This window comes from Perca flavescens, chromosome 23 (genome assembly GCF_004354835.1).
Source record: "Perca flavescens isolate YP-PL-M2 chromosome 23, PFLA_1.0, whole genome shotgun sequence".
Classification (NCBI taxonomy): Eukaryota; Metazoa; Chordata; class Actinopteri; order Perciformes; family Percidae; genus Perca; species Perca flavescens.
Window position 1 is genome coordinate 9,403,912 of NC_041353.1, and position 22,703 is coordinate 9,426,614.

At 42.9% G+C, this 22,703-nt stretch overlaps 2 pseudogenes; both read right to left on the bottom strand.

Moving 5' to 3' along the window:
• Window positions 1-334: 334 nt before the first annotated feature.
• LOC114550491 (cyclin-dependent kinase 16-like) lies at window positions 335-14,878 on the bottom strand (annotated as a pseudogene).
• A 705-nt stretch (window positions 14,879-15,583) lies between these two features.
• Window positions 15,584-22,703, bottom strand: part of LOC114550492 (pleiotrophin-like) — a 41,963-nt pseudogene continuing 34,843 nt past the window's right edge.

A 22,703-nucleotide genomic window follows, 5' to 3' on the forward strand; every position in this document is an offset into this window, starting at 1 on the left:
GAGGCTACAGACCTAAAACTGTAACATATAGTATTTAAACTTGAGTCTACGGAGTTTGGCGATAGCGATTTTTTTTTTTTTCATGTTAAGTAAAAAGGATCTTTTCTTTTAACTAAAAGAATCTATCTCTGTTTGGATCCTCTCCATTATTTTGTCACTTAGAATAATCACCTGAGGCTGACAGCAACAAAAAAGAACTTTTAAACTTTAAAACTAGCGAGCTACATGCTGAAAATGTCAAGTTTTGAAGAAAATTTGGATGGTGCAACAAGGCAGGACTGCTCGGTTAATTTGAGGAATGATTGTAAAAAGATTTACAAAGAATATGTTTAGGTCATTTCCTCTCTAAGAGGTTTTGGGACGATGGGTGGGATTGCTGTATGGGCCGAAGTAAACACGGAGATACACTGGGAAGACGCCAAGGCGAATGATGGAGCCTCTTTTCCTCCTTTCTCCACAGCGCTGTGGATATGTAGGTCTGGGGAATACAAGACTGTGTGTGTGTGTGTGTGTGTGTGTGTGTGTGTGTGTGTGTGTGTGCCTGTTTTACTATATTTGTGGGGGTCCAAAACCGGGAGAAATACAGTATCCTTGTGGGGTCTGCACAGCCTTGTGGGGAAATACTGGACCCCACAAGGTTAAAGGGCTGTTTTGATGGTTACAGATTTGGTTTTAGGATTAGGTTAGAATTGGGTTATGGTGAGGGTAAGGGTTAGGTTAGTATTTAGTTGTGATGGTTAAAGGTAGGGTGAGGGTTAGGTTAGGCATTTATTGTGATGGTTAAGGTGAGGGTTAAGGTTAGGCATTTAGTGGTGATGGTTAAAGGTTATGGTAAGGGGCTCGAATGCATTATGTCAATGGCAAGACCCCACAAAGATAGTGATACAACGTGTGTGTGTGTGTGTGTGTGTGTGTGTTACCTGGAGGTGACTGCTGGTCTGATCGTTTCTTTTCCAGTTGAATCTCCGGCAGACTGAAGATGGACGCGGGCTGAAACACTTACGCGAAGACTTTGTGATGTCTGGCGGCACACAGTGACATCTGAGATTAAAAAACATGGGTCAAAAAGGTCGAGGTGTTTAAACTCACTGTCAGCTAACGAGGTCACTTTGTTTCCAAGGTTACTGAAATAACGATGATTCATCGACTTCGGCTGCTGAGATCCTCTTTCTTCCTTCAAACTAAAAGTTTGAAGTCAAAACGTTATCGGATGCCAGAGCGGATGTCACATCCCGTCGATCCCCACAGTCTGACATCGGAGTTCAGCTCGTGAACATTAAATCATTATCTCAGTTCAAATCTCTGAATACAAACAGTTAATTGGATTAAAAGACATTCACAGAGTGCTTCACATGAGAAAATGGTAAAAAATGGAGACCCAACAACTGTAAAATTAATACAAAAAGATAAAATCTTAGGATATGTTTGAAGCCAGGAACGTCTGAATAAAATAAAAAAGCAAAAAGTGGCGTTCGTTGCGTTCTCACTTTTTATTCCCTTTAGGCAGGCGTTATGGGGAAATTCGTGCATACAGACGCAAACGTGTGTCGATCCAAAAAAAAAAAAAACAGTAAAGAGATGTTTACTGACCTGCTGGGAACTTTGACAACAGGTCACCCTTCACTGCTGAGTCTACAACACACACACACACACACACACATACAAACACTTTGTTTTTACTATCTTTGTGGGGACCCATCACGATATAATGCATTAGCCCCTTACCCATCACAACTAAATGCCTAACCTCAACCTTAACCTATTCTAACCCTAATCCTAAAACCAGTCTTAACCCTCAAACAGCCCTTCAACCTTTGTGGGGTCCAGCATTTGTCCCCACAAGGCTGTGAACCCCACAAGGATACTATATTCTCCGGTTTTTCGACCCCAAAAATATAGCACACACACACACACACACACACACACACACACACACACACACACACACACACACACACACACACACACACACACACACACACACACACACACACACACACACACACACACACACACACACACACACACACACACACACACACACACACACACACACACACACACACACACACGCTTCAGTTTCTGCTTCTGGGAGTTTTTACACGGACTCATGTCAATGTGTGAAACTAACAACAAGGACTTTACGGTGTGTAGTACGGTTGTGTACTGTGTGTCAATGCGGTTATTGTACTCTGTGTGTGATACGGTTAGGTACTGTGTGTGTGGCACGATTTGTGTACCTGGGAGTGTGGTTACTCAGTCTCTCTGCTCTGTACTGAGGATAGTTGTATACCCCAATTCGTCATTAGAGCTGACCCCGGCCAGCTCTGCTCTGGGAGTCCCTGCACACAATCACACACAAAATACATCAAAGACAAAATACATCAAAAGACAAAATACATCAAAGACACAGGGCTGTGTCTCAAACCGCCTACTTGCACACTTCAAGCACTTAGTTTTAAAGGAACAGGACTTATTGGGACTTTAGCTTATTCACCGTAACCCCAGAGTAAGACAAGTCAATACATACCTTCTCATCTCCGTGCGTGGACCAGCAGCTGATTGACTAACGCCACACGGGTCTGGCTTCTCCCGGATTTTACAACAGAGCATAACGCCGGCTCGTTCAGAATATACGATCTCGTTTTTACGAAAACAGTTCACCTAAACGTGTTTCTGAAAACATTTTAAGCGAGAAATAGGTCGCTGTTGCTGAATCTGTCTTCATCTCAGATCAACAAAGGTCAGTTTAAAGAGATTTTTGGCCAGATTTTCAGAGGCGGCGTGGCGAGCCGATCGCTTTCGTTATTTCCGGTAAGAGTTTTAACGTAAGTGGTCCGTTTGGGACGACACTAACCATCGAAAGTGGGTACCACGGCAGGAAGTGGTGGTGCACATTAGCAGTATACTGAAGTGTGAGGTTTGAGACACAGCAACAGTTTATTAGTAATAAAAATAACAGAAGCTGATTGGTTCTCACCCAGGAGTTTAAAATGAAGTGAAGCCCTCCTCCACCGTGGAACCAGGAAACAAAAGGCCGACCTGTCGCCATCTCATAGAAGATACATTCCAACACCCCTACAGACAGACAGACAGGTAGAGACGGAGTGACAGACAGACAGACAGGCAGGCAGGCAAACAGACAGGGAAAGACAGACAGGGAGAGAAAGACAGACAGACAGACAGAGAGACAGACAGACAGACAGACAGGCAGAAAGACAGGGAGAGACAGACAGACAGGCAGTCAGACAGGCAGGCAGGCAGAAACAGACATACAGGCACACAGACAGAGAAAGGCAGGCAGGCAGACAGGAAGAAAGAGACAGATTATGATGGAGGATTTGCACCATAATATTTTATTTGTAATCTTCTGCATGTGTGTGTGTGTGTTGCTGTGTGTCCCTGTGTGTGTAACAAGCATAGTGTACACGCTGTGCATCGAGCCAATAGGGAGCATTTTACTAATGCTCTGTTAAAATAACAATGAAATGCTGCTTTATTGACTTTAGACCAGGTTGTTGTTGGTCAATGGAGCGATCACTTCCGCTGCCTCAAGATAGCAATACGCCCAGAATGCACCTGAACACACCTCCCTGTAAGACCAGCACGCCCAGAATGCACCTAAAACACACCTCCCTGTAAGACCAGCACGCCCAGAATGCACCTGAACACACCTCCCTGTAAGACCAGCACGCCCAGAATGCACCTGGAACACACCTCCTGTAAGACCAGCACGCCCAGAATGCACCTGAACACACCTCCCTGTAAGACCAGCACAGAATGCACCTGAACACACCTCCCCTGTAAGACCAGAACACCCAGAATGCACCTGAACACACCTCCCTGTAAGACCAGCCGCCCAGAATGCACCTGGAACACACCTCCCTGTAAGACCAGCACGCCCAGAATGCACCTGAACACACCTCCCTGTAAGACCAGCACGCCCAGAATGCACCTGAACACACCTCCTGTAAGACCAGCACGCCCAGAATGCACCTGAACACACCTCCCCTGTAAGACCAGCACGCCCAGAATGCACCTGAACACACCTCCCTGTAAGACCAGAACACCCAGAATGCACCTGAAACACCTCCTTGTAAGACCACCAGCCCAGAATGCACCTGAACACACCTCCCTGTAAGACCAGCACGCCCAGAATGCACCTGAACACACCTCCCTGTAAGACCAGCACGCCCAGAATGCACCTGAACACACCTCCTTGTAAGACCAGCACGCCCAGAATGCACTTGAACACACCTCCTGTAAGACCAGCACGCCATGGCCACAGATCGCCGCAGGTGCTTTTTGTTATTTAAAGCGATGTGGATGCTGGATAGGAAATTGATAACCGCGCCGGGTCTTAAACTAGCTAAGACACTTCATGCGGGGCTTTGCGCCAGGTGCAAGATAGGGCCTCACGTCTTCAAGGTGGTCTCGCACGTTTGTTTGGTCCATTTTTGTTGCGCATCGAAAAGCGACTGCCACGCTTACACCTGCCCAAACGAACTGCACCAAGAGGGGAAAACAAACTCTGGTGCGATTCAAACGAACTAAATGAGGCAGGTGTAAAAGCCCCGTAAGATTCAGTTCATATCTAACACAGACAAAGAATGTTTGTTGTTTTGACAACAAGGTTTTACTCAGCTGGTCACAGAGTCAACAACTTGTAGTAGTACTACGGTTTACTACAACTAGGGATGCACCGAATCCAGATTTTTGAGTTTGGCCGAATACCGAATCCACTGCTTAAGATTCTGTCGAATCCAAAACGAATCCTCCTCCCATCCTCAGTCCATTAACACAGTAAACATATTAATGAAGTAAACAACGCCCACAGCAGTGTAATAAGCTGGTAATGGTTGTCTGGTTAACACCAGTTTTTAGCAGTGACTGTCCTTCCTTTGCTGTACCTGAAGTTGCTGCATTCTGTCTGCTGTCTGAGATTCCTTCTGCACAACCCGTATTCTTCCAGATGTTTCAGACCAGATGTTGTAACATCGGCCATGTTGTGTATAGTTTGGGTCCTCGCCACCACGGACCAATCAGCATTGAACAGATTGAACATGTAGCTGACTTGAATGGTCTTCTTTTGACTGAAGGTTCTGCCAGACCATGTCCACTTTCTCACCGCCTGCTGCATTGAACGCCTCCACCTACGAAACACCTTCCCGTAACTAACGGCGCCCGTCGTTATGGCGACCAGCCGAGCGCCACGAGTGCATAGCGAGGTTTCGGCCCGCTGGGAAGAAATTCTAAGGTTCGCAGAAACCGAATCCCGTCAAAAGCCCAAAATTCAGCCGAATCTGAAGCCAAATCCTGGATTCGGTGCATCCCTAACTACAACAGGACAGTATCTCGACCATATGTCGATGTGAGTGGAGTAGTCAGTGCTGCCCAGCAGGATGTCCGCGGTCGGTACCACACGTCACCACCACCTCATTAGAGTATCGTCTTTGTCGGGATTGACTTCGCTCGAGCCAAACCTGAAAACAAAAACACACACACACACACACACACACACACACACCAACATTACATCCAAAGCAATTTACAATAAGTCAATTCATCCTCCACAGGAACAAATATAGATGTCTCAAAAACCTGAAGTGCATCTGTCTTAAAGGGTAATTTTTAATTTTTTTAACATGGACCCTATTTTCCCATGCATTGGTGTCTAAGTGACTTAATGTGAACAAAAAAAAAAATTTGCAATTGGCTGTAATCAGCAGTCGTGAACGGGCTGCAATGCAATCATACAGGGCAAATGTGGATTGTCAATTTCTGTCCACTAAAGTTCTGTTTTTTGCAGCTGACAGGCTCAGATTATTATTCTAAATGTCTGACAACATTATGGAAAAGGATCCCTACAGAGATAGACCTTTTAGTTAAAGAGTAAGATCCTTTTGTTTAACATGAAACCCCGAAAACGCCATCAACACACTCACCAGACCCCATGTAAATAATGAGGGCTTTTAGCGCGTATAGAGCCAGCATATTTCCACATGTAAATGGGTGAATTAAAGGCATTTTCAACCAAACCACAGTGGTGATTGTTGGAACAGTGGAAAGATGACCCAAGACAGCTTTTGATAGTTTTATTTTGTTTCCGTTGACTTTGAATAAAGTGTGTTTAATGATGATAAAATCCCTGTTTATTTACATGGAGTCTGGTGGGTTTGGTGATTGTGATTTTCATGTTAAACTAAAAGGATCTTTACTTTAACTAAAAGGTCACTTTCCATAATGTTGTCAGACCCATAACGATCATCTGAGCCTTGACAGCGGCAAAAACAGATCTTTTAAGTGGACAGAAATTGAAGGTGCGTAATTGTCCCATAGGGTTACATTGCAGCAGTTTCCGGTCTTGCTAATACTGGAACAATTTCAAAGATTGTTGTTACCATCAGTCACTTAGACACAAAATCATATAAAAATAGGGTTGAGAAAACTACTCTTAGATAAACCACTAAAAGTGTTTTTAGAACAGTGAGCAGGTCTATGCAAATTTATTGTCATCAATCAAATCGTGAATTAAATCTGACAGCAATTCATCCAAAACCTTTCAATATACTTCACTCCGTCTTGTTCTGAACCACACCGTCCCCCAAATAACAGTACAGGGAGCCTGTTATAATGGAGTTGAGACCTGTATTCACTCTGCAGAGAAACTTTTAATGTTTGCATGTACACTAGGGGTTAGAACAAATACGAGAAATTTGAAACAGTAAAAAAATCAATACTATTAGAATGCTGAAATTACTATTCGAATGTGACTTTTTATAAATATGTTGGCAAACGTTAGCTAATCTCCCTCTTCTCGCCTTTGGCCTACCCCGCATGTGTCACTATGTCACGTCCTATGAACAATAACTAGCGGGAGTGAAACACAAGGGCATTGTGAGAGGTCTAAGCTAACGTTACGTGCCATATGTTAGTACATTACGGAGCTAACCGTATATACCGAAAGTTAACTTAGTACAAAGGGGAAATCGTAACGAAGGATGGGAAATAGTTTTAACATGACTTTTAAAATCGACTTCCACCGATCCAAAGAGCTTATGTTATCATTAGTTAGCTCGCTCGTGAGGTATAGTAACATTAGCTTAGCTGGGAGCTTCATGGAGACAGCTTAAGTTAATGTTAGCTGCCCCACAGCTGTCAGAGTTAGCATCAACTTAAAGATTACCTTCTAACAGCTGGTTCTCAGTAACGTGACAATCTGCAAGAAACCGTTGCTTATAAATCACTAGTCACACACACACACACACACACACACACACACACACACACACACACACACACACACACACACACACACACACACACACACACACACACACACACACGCAGTGAACTCACCAAAGTCTGCCAGTTTGAGCACACCCCGCTGCTGATCAGCAGGTTTTGGGGTTTAAGGTCTCGGAGAACTTTCCTCTGATGACAAATGACAAACCTCGCAGCAACTGGAAGAGAAAGAGCTGAGGAGACGAGAAAAACAGCAGAAAGACTCACAGGTAAATTAATTTGAATGATTTCAGATTAAATAAATCCAGGTCAGAGAGCTGCTGTCAAGTAAAAAATAAACCGACAAATATGTTAAAGCCTGCGGGGGTTTCGATTTTTGATTTTACGTTAAAAGTTTTTCACTTTGACGTTGTGAGATATGGATGATGTTTCCACAGTCGTCCAGATACTGTTTCAGATCTTTGTCTGAAACACACAACAAACATGATTAAGGCTCAATACACCAAATAATGACATGTGTGTGTGTGTGTGTGTGTGTGTGTGTGTGTGTGTGTGTGTGTGTCTCACCAGATACTCAAACACCAGCGTGAGAGACTTCCATGTGTGGATGATGTCATGAAGCGTGACAATGTTGGCGTGTTTCAGATCCTTCAACAGGGAAAACTGAGGAGAACACAGTCAGTCAGTCAGTCACACACAGTCACACACAGTCACACACAGACACACAGACACACACAGACACACACAGACACACACAGACACACGGACACACACGGACACATATGACTTATATGGGCGTAATTTACAGTGGGGCAAAAATAAGTCAGTCACCAATTGTGCAAGTTCTCCCACTCTAAAAAGATGAGAGGCCTGTAATTTTCATCATTGGTAAACTTCAACTATGAGAGACAAAATGAGAAAAACAAAGGATTTTTAATGAATTCATTTGTAAATTCCTCGGTAAAATAATTATTTGGTCACCTACAAAAAAGCAAGATTTCTGTCTCTCACAGACCTGTCACTTCTTCTTTAAGAGGCTCCTCTGTCCTGCACTCGTTGCCTGTATTAATGGCACCTGTTTGAACTTGTTATCAGTATAAAGACACCTGTCCACAACTTAAAACAGTCACACTCCAAACTCCACTATGGCTAAGACCAAAGAGCTGTCAAAGGACACCAGAAACAAAATTGTAGACCTGCACCAGGCTGGGGAAGACTGAATCTGCAATAGGTAAGCAGCTTGTGTGAAGAAATCAACTGTGGGAGCAATTATTAGACAATGGAAGACATACAAGACCACTGATAATCTCCTCGATCTGGGGCTAAACATAAGATCTCACCCCTGGGGTCAAAAATGATCACAAGAACAGTGAGCAAATATCCCAGAATCAAGGGGACCCTAGTGAATGACCTGCAGAGAGCTGGGACACAAGGAACAAAGGCTATCATCAGTAACACACTACGCCACCAGGGACTCAAATCCTGAAAGTGCCAGACATTGTCCCCCTGCTTAAGCCAGTACATGTTCAGGCGGAACCATCATGCTTTGGGGCTGTTTTTCCGCCAAAGGGACCAGGACGACTGATCCGTGTAAAGGAAAAAGAAATGAATGGGGCCATGTATCGTGAGATTTTTGGTGAAAACCTCCTTCCATCAGCAAGGGCATTGAAGATGAAACGTGGCTGGTCTTTCAGCATGACAATGATCCCAAATACACTGCCCTGGCAACGAAGGGTGGCCCGTAAGAAGCATTTCAAGGTCCTGAGCCAGTCTCCAGATCTCAACCCCATAGAAAATCTTTGGAGGGGAGTTGAAAGTCTGTGTTGCCCAGTGACAGCCCCAAAACATCATTGCTCCAGAGGAGATCTGCATGGAGTAATGGGCCCAAAATACCAGCAACAGTGTGTGAAAACCTTGTGAAGACTTATAGAAAACGTTTGACCTCTGTCATTGCCAACAAAGGGTATATAACAAAGTATTGAGATGAACTTTTTTGTAATTGACCAAATACTTATTTTCCACCATAGTTTGCAAATAAATTCATTAAAATCCTACAATGTGATATTCTGGATTTCTTTTTCTCATTTTGTCTCTCAGTTGAAGTGTAACTATGATGAAAAATTACAGGCCTCTCATCTTTTTAAGTGGGAGAACTTGCACAACTGGTGGCTGACTAAATACTTTTATGGAGGTGTTTTTGGAGAAAATAATTTCTGGAGGTTTTTTCCTTAGTTTTTTTGTTGCTTCTTTTAGATTTTTTTGTCGCCTTTTTTGAGGGTTTTTGGCCCTTTTTCCAACGTTTTTTTTTTGGTGGGCCTTTTTTTACAGTTTTTTTCCCGACAATTTTTCACAATAAAATAATAAATTGAATTTTCCACGAACTCAAAGTCGCTCAAAATGAAACATAATAAATAAAAGACATAAGAAAAAACACAGTTGCATAAAATCAGACAGCCAATAAAAAACCATCGTCTAACTAAAAGACTGTTTGAATAACATATTACTCATGTTGGTCTCGAAAAAGTTCAGGAACCAGTATCGAATTCATGGAATCGGTACAAGTAAAACTTCTGATTGATACCCAGCCCTACTGTTGTATTAGTACTGCGGTACCTTCTCTGATGGCAGTACACGGAGCTCCCTTCTTCATGCTCCAGGCGAATTTCTTTCAGAGCCACCAGGTTATCAGTCAGTTTACTGCGACCTTTATACACTGTAGCGTAGGTCCCCTGCAGAGAGACAGGCAAAAGAGAGAGAGAGAGAGAGAGAGACAGGCAGAGAGGAGACGGGCAGAGAGGGTTTGATTCCAACTGTTTGGTCTGTTCAAATCAACAAAGTTACAATCAGGCGAGTCCTCACCTCTCCCAGTTTGTCCAGTTTGATGTCGTCTCCAGTTTCCCAAAACCAATCTCTGACTGCAGAGACACAGACAGAGAGACAGACAGACAGAGAGAGAAACAGACAGACAGAGAGAGGAGATAGACAGACAGACAGAGAGACAGACAGACAGAGAGACAGAGGGAGAAACAGAGAGAGAGGACAGACAGACAGACAGTCAGACAGAGAGACAGAAACACAGGGAGGGAGAGAGACAGACAGAGAGACAGAGAAACAGAGAGGGGAGACAGAAAAACAGAGAGGGAGGTAGACAGACAGAGGGAGAGAGACAGACAGAGAGAGAGGAGATAGACAGACAGACAGAGAGAGGGACAGACAGACAGACAGAGAGGGAGAGAGACAGACAGAGGGAGAGACAGAGGGAGAGAGAGAGACAGAAAAGACAGAAAGACAGACAGAGAGAACACAGAGACAGACAGATGAGAAGGTTAATATAATCTGTATTAATTAAAACACCTAATAACACAATAGAAACAGGTAGAGTAGAAGAAGGTAGGCGCACCAGAGACACTCTGCGAGCCGTCTGCTGATTGGCTGTTCGAACAACGCTGGACCAATCATATTAAACTTCTCCAGGTAACCATCCGGAAGACGAATGTCGCCGGATGTGAGAGACGTTTGTTAATGTCCTGATACACAACAGAGAAACAGAGAAAAAGAGAAAACAAACAGTAAGATCATAATTAGATCATAAGAATTATCATCAATCTCCATCAGGAGGTAACAGCTAATCTCACAAACTACTCGTTACATTTTAACCCTTTGACCTCCAAGAATAGGAACAGGCCACCAGAGCCTACGCTGGGATTTTACTTCTTGTGATGTCATTTCTTGCAGTATATTCAAGTTCTTATTATATAATGTGAGCCAATAAACCATAACAATTAGTAAAAGTATGAAATTGTGTCATAAATAAAAAATAAAAGGACGTTTTATAACATTGTATGTGTGTGTGTGTTATAAATTGTGTGTTGTGTGTGTGTTGCTGTGTGTGTGTTGCTATAAATGTGCGTGCGTTGTGTGTGTGTGTGTTGCTGTGTGTTTGTTATAATTGTGTGTTGCTGTGTGTGTGTTATAATTTTGTGATGCTGTGTGTGTGTGTGTGTGTGTGTGTTGCTGTGTGTGTGTGCTGTGTGTGTGTGTGTGTGTGTGTTGCTGTGTGCTTTGCTGTGTGTGTGTGTGTTGCTGTGTGCATTGCTGTGTGTGTGTGTGTGTGTGAGCGTTGCTGTGTGTGTGTTTGTTGCTGCGTGTGTGTGTGTGTGTGTGTGTGTGTGTGTGTGTGTGTGTGTGTGTATGTGTATATATATATATATATGTACCTCAGTTGAGATCTTCTTGTTTCTCAGTCTCACTTTTAACTGGACTCTGAGCTGCCCGTCTGAAGAAGAAGCCAGATCACTTTCTCCGTCTGAACTCATCTTCACATCCTCATGGACGATCTCTGAACACACACACACACACACACACACACACACACACACATATAAAATAGTGCCATGTCAGTTATATAGTGTGGCACTGATTGAGCTCATTTGGCCTGTTCAGCAACGTTTTTTTACTTGATTGGCAAACTGTTTTCTTTGTTCATCAATACAAACTTGTCAAAAATGTGTCTTTTCTTTGTGTTTAATTTGACACATAAGCTGACTTGGCTCAACAAGTCTTTATTTTTTGTTTTTTTTTAACAGTTTTAATTTTAAAATGACTTGATAGCAGAGGGCCCCATGATGAAGCTCCGCCCCACTGTGCTCGGAGTCTAGCTCCGCCCCTGCAAGTTAGGGTTCATGCGTTTACGTGTTCACGTGTCATGACCATGTCATGTGTTCATGACATGTAGATACCTTCAAGTAAAGTGTAGATACCTTCAAGTAAAGTGTTACTAAACAATGTAATAGAGAAAAAACAATGTAATAGGAAAAACTATTATTTTTGCACAGTTTGTCTCGTGTTCTGAAGGGAATTGAAAAAGTTCAACGGGTAAAGTATTAAGGAAATGTCACAGTGCAAGGTGTTTTCACTGTTGATGTGATAAATGCAACATCTTTCCAAAGTCAATAAGTAAATAATCATGCTTTCAATATTTAACATAATAACTGTGATTTATGATTTTTGCACTGATTGACATTTTTACCATTTATGACATTTTATAGACCAAACAACTAATCCATTAATCGTGGAAAGTAATGGACAGATTAATGGACAGTGAATGTGCAGTTTCAGTACCCAGTCGGCGGTGTGGTTGAGGTAGGAGCTCAGGCTGCGTCCGAGGTCGCGAGGTTTCCTCAGCGAGCTGCTGTGCGACTGAAGGAGAGACTGAGCGGAGGAAGAGGAACCTCGGACCTTCAAACTTCCAGAAGAACTACGAAAGAGACATCACCTCTGATGGGGGATTAGGGAGGGATGATGGAGGGATGAGGAGAGAAGATGGAGGAAGATGGAGGGATGATGGGATGAGGGAGGTATGATGGAGAGAAGATGGAGGGATGATGGAGAGATGATGTAGGGATGATGGGGTGATAGAGAGATGATGGAGAGATGATGTAGGGATGAAGGAGGGATGAGGGAGAGATGATGGAAGGATGAGGGAGAGATGATGGAGAGATGGTGGAGGAATGATGGAGGGATGAGGAAGAGATGATGAGAAGATGGAGAGATGAGGGAGGGATGAGGGGAGAGATGATGAGAGAAGATGGAGAGATGATGGAGAGAATATGAGGGGAGAGATGATGAAGAGATGATGGAGGGATGATGGGGAGATGATGGAGGGATGAGGAGAGAAGATGGAGAGATGATGGAGGGATGATGGAGAGAAGATGGAGAGAAGATGGAGGGATGATGGGGATGAGGGGCGAGATGATGGAGGAATGGGAGAGATGATGGAGGGGGATGAGGGAGAGATGATGGAGGGATGAGGGAGAGATGATGGAGGAATGAGGAAGAGATGATAGAGGGATGAGGGGAGAGATAATGGAGGAATGAGGGGAGATGATGGAGAGATGGAGGAATGACAGAGAGATGATGGAGGGATGAGGGAGAGATGAGGGAGAGATTATGAGAGATGATGGAGGGATGATGGGGAGATGAGGGGAGATGGAGGATTATGGAGAGGTGATGGAGGGATGATGGAGAGAAGATGGGGAGATGAGGGCGAGATGATGGAGGAATGAGGGAGATGATGGAGGGATGAGGGAGATGAGGGAGAGAAGATGAGGGAGAGATGATGGAGGGATGATGGGGGAGATGAAGGAGAAAAGATGGAGGAATGATGGAGAGATGGGGGAGATGATGTGGGAGAGATGATGGAGGGATGATGGTGAGATGAAGGGAGAGAAGATGGAGGAATGATGGACAGATGAGGGAGAGATGAGGGAGACGATGGAGGGATGAGGAGATGATGGAGGAATGAGGGGAGAGATGATGAAGAGATGATGGAGAGATGATGAGAGATGATGAGAGATGGAGGAGAGAAGATGATGGAGAGAAGATGGGGAGAGAAGATGAGGGAGATGGAGAGATGATGAAGAGAGGATGATGGAGAGAAGATGATGGAGGGATGATGGAGGGATGAGGGAGAGATGATGGAAGGATGATGGAGGGATGAAGGAGGAATGAGAGAGAGATGATGAGAGATGATGGAGAGATGATGGAGGGATGAGGGAGATGATGGAGGAATGAAGGAGAGATGAGGGAGAGATGATGGGAGATGAGGGAGAGATGATGGAGAGATGATGGAGGATGAGGAGGAATGATGAGAGATGGAGGGAGATGATGAGAAGATGGAGAGGCGATGGAGAGAAGATGAGGGAGAGATGATGGAGAGATGAGGGAGAGATGATGAGAGAAGATGGAGAGATGATGAGAGAAGATGAGGAGAGATGATGGAGAGATGATGGAGGGTGAGGGAGATGATGGAGGGAGGGGAAGGAGAGATGATAGAGATGATAAACAGATGAGGGAGAGATGGGAAAAGATGGAGGGATGAGATAGAGACAATGGAGAGAAGATGGAGGAATGATGGAGGATGTTGATTGGTTGATTTTGTGGAAAAAGGGTAGAAAAGAAAATAAAATAAACAGGTGCCATCAGATCAGAGCAGCAGATTGATTCACTGATTGATACTTCCAACAGACAACCAATCAAAATCTTAAATCAACCAACCAATCAAAATCAGAAGGAGGAGTCCCTTTAACTGATTTTTCCTAATACCAAGTTCTTGCATACTTGGAAGTTCGGACAAAGGGCTGATGCACAAGTGAAGCCAAAACATCTGGATACATTTAGGTAGCTCTGATCATGCTGATGTGTGTTCAAGTGTTGATTTTTTTGTGATCAGTTTGGTTTTATTAGTCATTTCATGGTGTGAAATAACGGGTGAAAGCGTCATGATTGACAGCTGGTCTCCACGATTGGTCGGGCGGTGTGTATGTGGGCGGGACTTTCAAACCGCGACTCCACTGCCCGATCACTACTGCGCAGACTCTGGCTCCAACGTTACCAGATGGCAGTGCCAATATTCAGGAGATTTTGGGATTCACTTAAGGCTGGGCGATATGGCCTAAGAAAACAATCCCAGATTTTTTTCACCAAAATCCGATTTAGGATTTAAATCGATTCCCCCCTACTTAAAATCAATCTGCAGAGGACAAAGAAAATTGTTCAAAACAAGTTTTAACTTTATTTTGTTTAGACTCATACATACGCTTGCACCACCACGGGCCGCGCACGTCCATACCATTGTGATTATTCAAGCCAATTTCGGGAAAAATAACAAAAAAAAGCGGAAAAAAAAGATAAAGCTGTTTTTCACACATACAGGTAATTCACTTCAAATCATTTTGACTTTAGTTGTTAACCTTGCCCCTATTTTCACCTGCTGCTGAGTAGCGTACAGTACAGGCCAAAAGTTTGGACACACCTTCTCATTCAATGCGTTTCCTTTTTATTTTCATGACTATTTACATTGTAGATTCTCACTGAAGGCATCAAAACTATGAATGAACACATATGGAATTATGTACTTAAAAAAAGTGTGAAATAAATGAAAACCTAATTATATTTATATATAATTATAATATAATTATATTTTAGATTCTTCAGTAGCCACCCTTTGCTTTTTTGATAACTCTGCAAACCCTTGGTGTTCTCTCAATGAGCTTCATGGGGTAGTCACCTGAAATGGTTTTACCTTCACAGGTGTGCTTTGTCAGGGTTAATTAGTGGAATTATTTCCCTTATTAATAAAAAGCAAGGTGAAGAATCTAAAATATAAGACATGTTTTCAGTTATTTCACACTTTTTGTTAAGTACATCATTCCATGTGTGTTCATTCATAGTTTGATGCCTTCAGTGAGAATCTACAATGTAAATAGTCATGAAAATAAAAAAACTTACATTGAATGAGAAGTGTCCAAACCTTTGGCCTGTACTGTACATTAACATCTCATGGTCTCTTGAATGTAGCACACATGTAGTAAGCTCCATCGTCGTAACTGAGGGAGGGCTGAGCCAGTTCGGGAGCTACAGGGGCCCAGAGGGGAGCGTTGGCAGATGTTAAGGAGAAAACCAATTTTCATTTAAACAAAATCGGCGTTAACTACACATTCGAGTTAATTGATAAAATTGATTCATTGGCCAGCCCTAGTCTGTTTTACACTATAATCCTCTGGAGTAAACCGTGCTATCAAAAAAAGTTGTGGGTGCTTTTTCGCGCCCCCGTTTACTTCTTTTTCTGCAGCTCAAGAGCGTCTTTTTGAGATTGAACTTTTTTGAAAAATAAATAAATAAAGAAAAATAAAATTTATTGACAATGGAATTAAATAGCACACCGCCACATCATCATACCCTTCACCATACCCCCACATCATCATACCCTTCACCATACCCCACATCATCACATACCCTTCACCATACCCCCACATCATCACATACCCTTCACCATACCCCCACATCATCACATACCCCTTCACCATACCCCCACATCATAACATACCCTTCACCACCCCCACATCATAACATACCCTTCACCATACCCCACATCATCACATACCTTCACCATACCCCCACATCATCACATACCCTTCACCATACCCCCCCACATCATAACATACCCTTCACCATACCCCCACATCATAACATACCCTTCACCATACCCCCCACATCATCCACATACCCTTCACCATACCCCACATCATCACATACCCTTCCATACCCCCATATCATCATACCCTTCACCCATACCCCACATCATCACATACCCTTCACCATACCCCACATCATAACATACCCTTCACCATACCCCCACATCATAACATACCCTTCACCATACCCCCACATCATCACATACCCTTCACCATACCCCCACATCATCATATACCCTTCACCATACCCCCCCATCATAACATACCCTTCACCATACCCCACATCATAACATACCCTTCACCATACCCTACATCATCACATGCCCTTCACCATACCCCCACATCATCACATGCCTTCACCATACCCCCACATCATAACATACCCTTCACCATACCCCACATCCTAACATACCCTTCACCCATACCCCCACATCATCACATACCCTTCACCATACCCCCATCATCACATACCCTTCACCATACCCCCACATCATCACATACCCTTCACCATACCCCCACATCATCACACCTTCACCATACCCCACATCATCACATACCCTTCACCATACCCCCCCACATCATCACATACCCCTCCACCATACCCCACATCATAACATACCCTTCACCATACCCCCACATCATAACATACCCTTCACCATACCCCACATCATCACATACCCCTTCACCATACCCCCCATCATCACATACCCTTCACCATACCCCCACATCATAACATACCCTTCACCATACCCCCACATCATAACATACCCTTCATCACATACCCTTCACCATACCCCCCATCATCACATACCCTTCACCATACCCCCACATCATCACATACCCTTCACCATACCCCCACATCATCACATACCCTTCACCATACCCCATCATAACATACCCTTCACCCATACCCCACATCATAACATACCCTTCACCATACCCCACATCATCACATACCCTTACCATACCCCACATCATCACATACCCTTCACCATACCCCCCACATCATAACATACCCTTCACCATACCCCACATCATAACATACCACCACCCATACCCCCCCCATCATCACTTACCCTTCACCATACCCCCCATCATCACATACCCTTCACCATACCCCCAGAGATCAGAGATGATCTTATGGAAAGTACCCCATGCCAATCTCTCTCTCTCTGTTTCTTTCTCTAGCTCACTCCACCTCTTTGTTTATCTAACGTTAGCACCTCTCTCTGGCTCGCTCCCACCACTTTGTTTATCCAGCGTTAGCACGCTCCACATAGCGCTCTTGGATACTGTGGCGGTAGCTGTTGTTATAGCAACAAAGACTCTCTCGTCTGCTTTGGAACCAAAAAGCCGCCCAGCCTATTCTTCTTGTTTACAAAGCGCTTTGGTCAACTTTCTTGTCAAAAAGACACCAAGTGTGAACATAAAAATCACAAAATGTGTTCATTATTATAGTGTAAGAATTATTTTGGGAATTATGCATGAATTTTATTTTTTAAACAAACATTTAAAAAAAAAAAAAAATGGTATGTATCCCCTGCAATACTCCAAAAGTAACCCTACAAATGGCGTGCCCCCATTCCAGAAACAGTGCTCTAAATGCACCTGACAATATGGTTAGACATTTATTGAAAAACCCTAGTTGAGGATCAACAGGGTTCATAACTTGGCCCCAACCAATACTTTTCCATGACTTGGCAAAATGTCCATGGCTATGTGTTCCTGAAAATGTCAGTCGACATTATACAATAAGAATACTAATCTGTGTTAAGTTGTACCCTCAGAGGTTTAACTATAAAATGAATGACAATGTATGTGGTTCATAGTGGGATTAAGTAATATCGCTCCCCGAATAGAGCTAAGGTAAAAAGGCGACATGAAATACATTTTTATTAAACATTTTTTTCATTAATAAATAAATAAATAAAATTATTATGCTGTGTTAATAAAAATTCCATTAAGTGCCAAAACTTTGTGTCTTTTTATTTTTCCAAAACCTTGCCAGGCCTGTTATGGAATTTGCATTTTCAAATTCCATAACACCTCAGTTTCTTTTTCAAAGCGTATGAACCCTTGATCAATGATCACATTCACCTACCTGCTGACAGCACCTGTGCAGGACTTACAGGCTACTGAGTGCGTGTGCGTGTTACCTGAGTCACTGTGTGATGTCGCTTCCTGGTTGGTCAGGTCACTTGGCGTCCGGTCCCTCCCCGGCCCCACCCCTCCCAGAGTGGCGACAGCTGCCGTTTGATCTTCCTCATCCTCTCCATGGGGGCCGAGGGGCAGGGGGCGTGACTCTAAAGGCGGGGCCGCCAGCCTGGAGACCACAGCTGGACAGGTAAACACAGGAAAGGAAGATTGCGGTGCGTTCTTTTTGTCCACTGAAGTCGATCTCTGAGTCGTTTTTCGGAGTTCTGAACCGGGAAGTTGTAAAAGAAGCCACCAGTCGTATATATGTCTCGAAATCAAGTCGTCTGAACTCAGAGGACCCCGAGTTCACTTTCAAAGATAGCTACGTTGTGCATCACCACGTAGTAAACATTGTGGTTTTCTACAATTTTAAGCATTTTTGTCGTTGTTGTAACCAAATGAAGTACACATAGTGCTGGCCTATAGACATGTCTCTACAGTCTGTATAGTGCTGTATACTGCTACCTAGACATGTCTCAGTCTTATTAGGGTTAAACATAGTGCTGTATTACCTATAGGGTTAAACAGTTAAACATGTATACTGCTACCCTATAGACATGTCTCTACAGTCTTATTAGGAGTTAAACATAGTGCTGTATACTGCTACCTATAGACATGTCTCTACAGTCTCATTGGGAGTTAAATACCACCTGATTAGTTATTTTTTTGTACGGCGCTGAAATTGGCTAGAGACACTCGGTTGCTATATGACAACAATGGCTTTAAGCCGAGTTGTTAACGTTAATCAAAGCGTAATTTTCATGTATCAAACTGTGAAATATATTTGTGTAATATGTCAATAACTGGGTGAATAGAATCCTAAATGTTACTAAAAATGTTACAAAAATCCATCTTTTCTCCGACTCGTGGTATCGTGTGACAAAACTTAACAACCAACCCAGGTTATTCGTTTTTTGACACGGATGCGATGTCATTCGACTACTGATGGCGATTACAAGACAAAAAGAGCGCACCATAAGATTAGGGTTCATCGCATTTTAACCAATACTTTTCCATGACTTTTCGGCAAATTTCCATGACTGTGTGTTCCTGAAAATGTCAGTCGACATTATACAATAAGAATACAAATCTGTGTTAAAGTTTACCGCAGAGGTTTAACTATAAAATGAATGATAATTTATGTGGTTCATAGTGGGATTTTGTAATATAAGCTCCCGAATACAACGTTGAGGGTTAAGGCGCGGGGAAAATACATTTACAACTAATCACATATTATTTTCTGCGGTGTTAAAAAATATTCCATGACTTTTAAAACACAGGTCTTTTATCTTTTCCAAAACCTTTCAGGCCCGTTATGGAATTTGTAAAATGCAAATTCATAACTTTTCAAGGTTTTCAAAGCGTATGAATCCTGTTAGATTCAACTTTATTGTCACTGTGCAGGTATAAGTGCAAAATACAGGCGAAATGCAGTTTTCGTCCAACCATTAGTGCAAAAAGAGCAGAAAAGTGCAATGTGATATACAAAGTATAGACAGGTGGTGCAAAGAACAGGACAAGAAATCTAGTGCAGTGTAGACAGTAGTGTGCAGTTGGTTTTACAGAAGGTGGTTTAGAGTAATATAAATTAAATATAAAGGCTGACACCTGTGAAAGGCTAACTTATGGTTATCGTAGCGGGCTGAAAGCATTCCTCGAATAACTCAAATAATTTGATTAGAAATAAAATCCTCGGCAAAATTCTTTGCATGAAGCTTCGTTAAATCAATAGTGGGTTGTACAGCTCACTGTGTTTCCATGCCGGAGTTTTGGGGCGGTTTTAAATCATCTAAGTGGCCTCGCCTTTTTAGCGTCGTTCTAGCGTATCTCTTTAAAGAGAATAGCATAGGGTATGGTATGGTATTATTGACGGCGTATTGTGTGTGCTGTCAATCTTCCTCAATAATACCATTCAAATGCCATTTGATTTTCTTTTAAATATTCAAATATTTGAATATTTAATGCTCAAATACAGCCTATTAAATAATATGTACTAAACTACTCATGCGTGTATTTATTAATGCAACTACATACTATAAGCATGTGGTTGTGATTTGTGTGTGTGTGTGTGTGTGTGTGTGTGTGTGTGTGTGTGTGTGTGTGTGGTAGAGCAAGTAAATGGGTGGCCCGGGGATTAGCTCTGGATTACCCGACACTGGCGGTGGAGACAAAACAACAAACCTCTCCGCTGTGCTTTCTGACCACGGTTGGAAATCTTATGCAGGCAAAAGTTCACTCTTCTCGATTTCATATTGTTCACGGAGAACCCAGAAATGAGTAGAGGGAAATGGGGCTACCAAACCCAGCCAGCGTGTGGTTACATTTTTCTGGGGAGATTGCACATCAGGCTACGGTGTAGGGTCTGGATCTACACGTACCTATATTATTGTACCTATAGTGTAGATTAGATTAGACTTTATTGTCCACCTTAGTGGAAATTTGTCTTTAGCTTCTCCAAAACATTAAATACAACAATGACACCAAACATTAAATGTAAAAACACACTAAACCCTACACACCATTAAACATAAAACTATTTGGCAATTGTAGATTCAACATGAAACCATAAATCAAAGCTTTACTGACAGGTTGTCCACCTTGCAGCTAACATGCTAACACCTGGCTGACTGACGGGTTATCTACCTGACAGCTAACATGCTAACACCTGGCTGACAGGTTGGCTACCTGGCAGCTAACATGTTAACACCTGTTTGACGGGTTATCTACCCTGACAACCCCAACATGCTAACACCTGGCTGACTGACGGGTTATCTACCCTGACAGCTAACATGCTAACGCTGGCTGACTGACAGGTTATCTACCCTGGCGGCTAACATGCTAACACCTGGCTGACGGGTTATCAACCTGGCAGCTAACATGCTAACACCTGGCTGACAGGTTAGCTACCTGGCAACTAACATGCTAACACCTGGCTGACTGACGGGTTATCTACCTGGCAGCTAACATGCTAACACAAGGCGGCTGACGGGTTATCTACCCTGACAGCTACCATGCTAACACAAGACTGAATGACAGGTTATCTACCTGGCAGCTAACATGCTAACACAAGACTGAATGACAGATTATTTACCTGACGGCTAACATGCTTGCTGACGGTTATCACCTGACAACTAACATGCTAACACAAGACTAACGGACAGGTTTTTTCTACCTGTAACGTTAGCATCATGTTAACCAACGTAGCGGTGCACCAGTTACACAGATTTCACTGAACATAAATAATTCAAGCTAACTACATGTCCCCAGCTAGGCTAATATTTACGTTTTTCTCTGTGATGCAGTCTACGTGCTGTGTGTTTTTCTCTACGCTTCCATATCAGTGTCGAGGACGGGACCCGTCTATGTCCTGTGTTTTTTCTCTACACGTATCTGTATCAGTATGTCGAATTGGACGGGACCCGTCTATGTACTGCAGTAAATGTCATCAGTGTGTTATAAATAGCAGCGGAGGCGGGCAGGGTTTAGCTCTGAAGCTGCTGCGCCGTCAAACAACTCAGCCAGATGGTAATAAAACGGTTTCCCCGGTGCTTACGACGCTCGGCGGTGTGTATTACTCACCAGGAGGAGTTTGTCCCGGTCGGTCCCAGGTTGTCTTCAGCTCAGTTCAGTCTGACAGAGTCTCCAGGTCCCTTCTGGCTCCCAGTAATCTGCAACCATATTTGCTGCTCCGCTCGGCTCCTCGGTGCGTCGGTCCTGACCGACGGAACCTCACCGCACCGTGGTGACTCACAGATGGCCCGTGTCCCCGTCCTCCTCCGGTACTTTATATTTTAATAATTTCATTTTACAAACACATATAGAAACAAGCGTTGTTGTTGTAGTCTAATTTTATGAGCCCATTTCTGCCAATGTGATGAAAAAGATCATGTAAAAGGTATTTTACTGATACATATGCCTAGTATTTTTTAAATAATGACGTACTGTAGTATCCAAAATGAGTTAGTATTTCAAAAATAATGAGCTCTCAAATTATACGGACTGTTAATTTCAGATAGGCTACTAACTCAGTATTTTGAGAACTGTATTTATAAAATTCAGCTTTTGATAAAGGGTTGTCATAATTTTGAGATACTAAGTCATTATTTAGATACAATTTCTCATTATTTTGATAGTCTCTGATTATTTTTGATAGTTTCTCATTAATTTGAAAAGTTTCTCATTATTTTTGATAAAGGTTCTATTATTTTGATATAGTTTCTCATTATT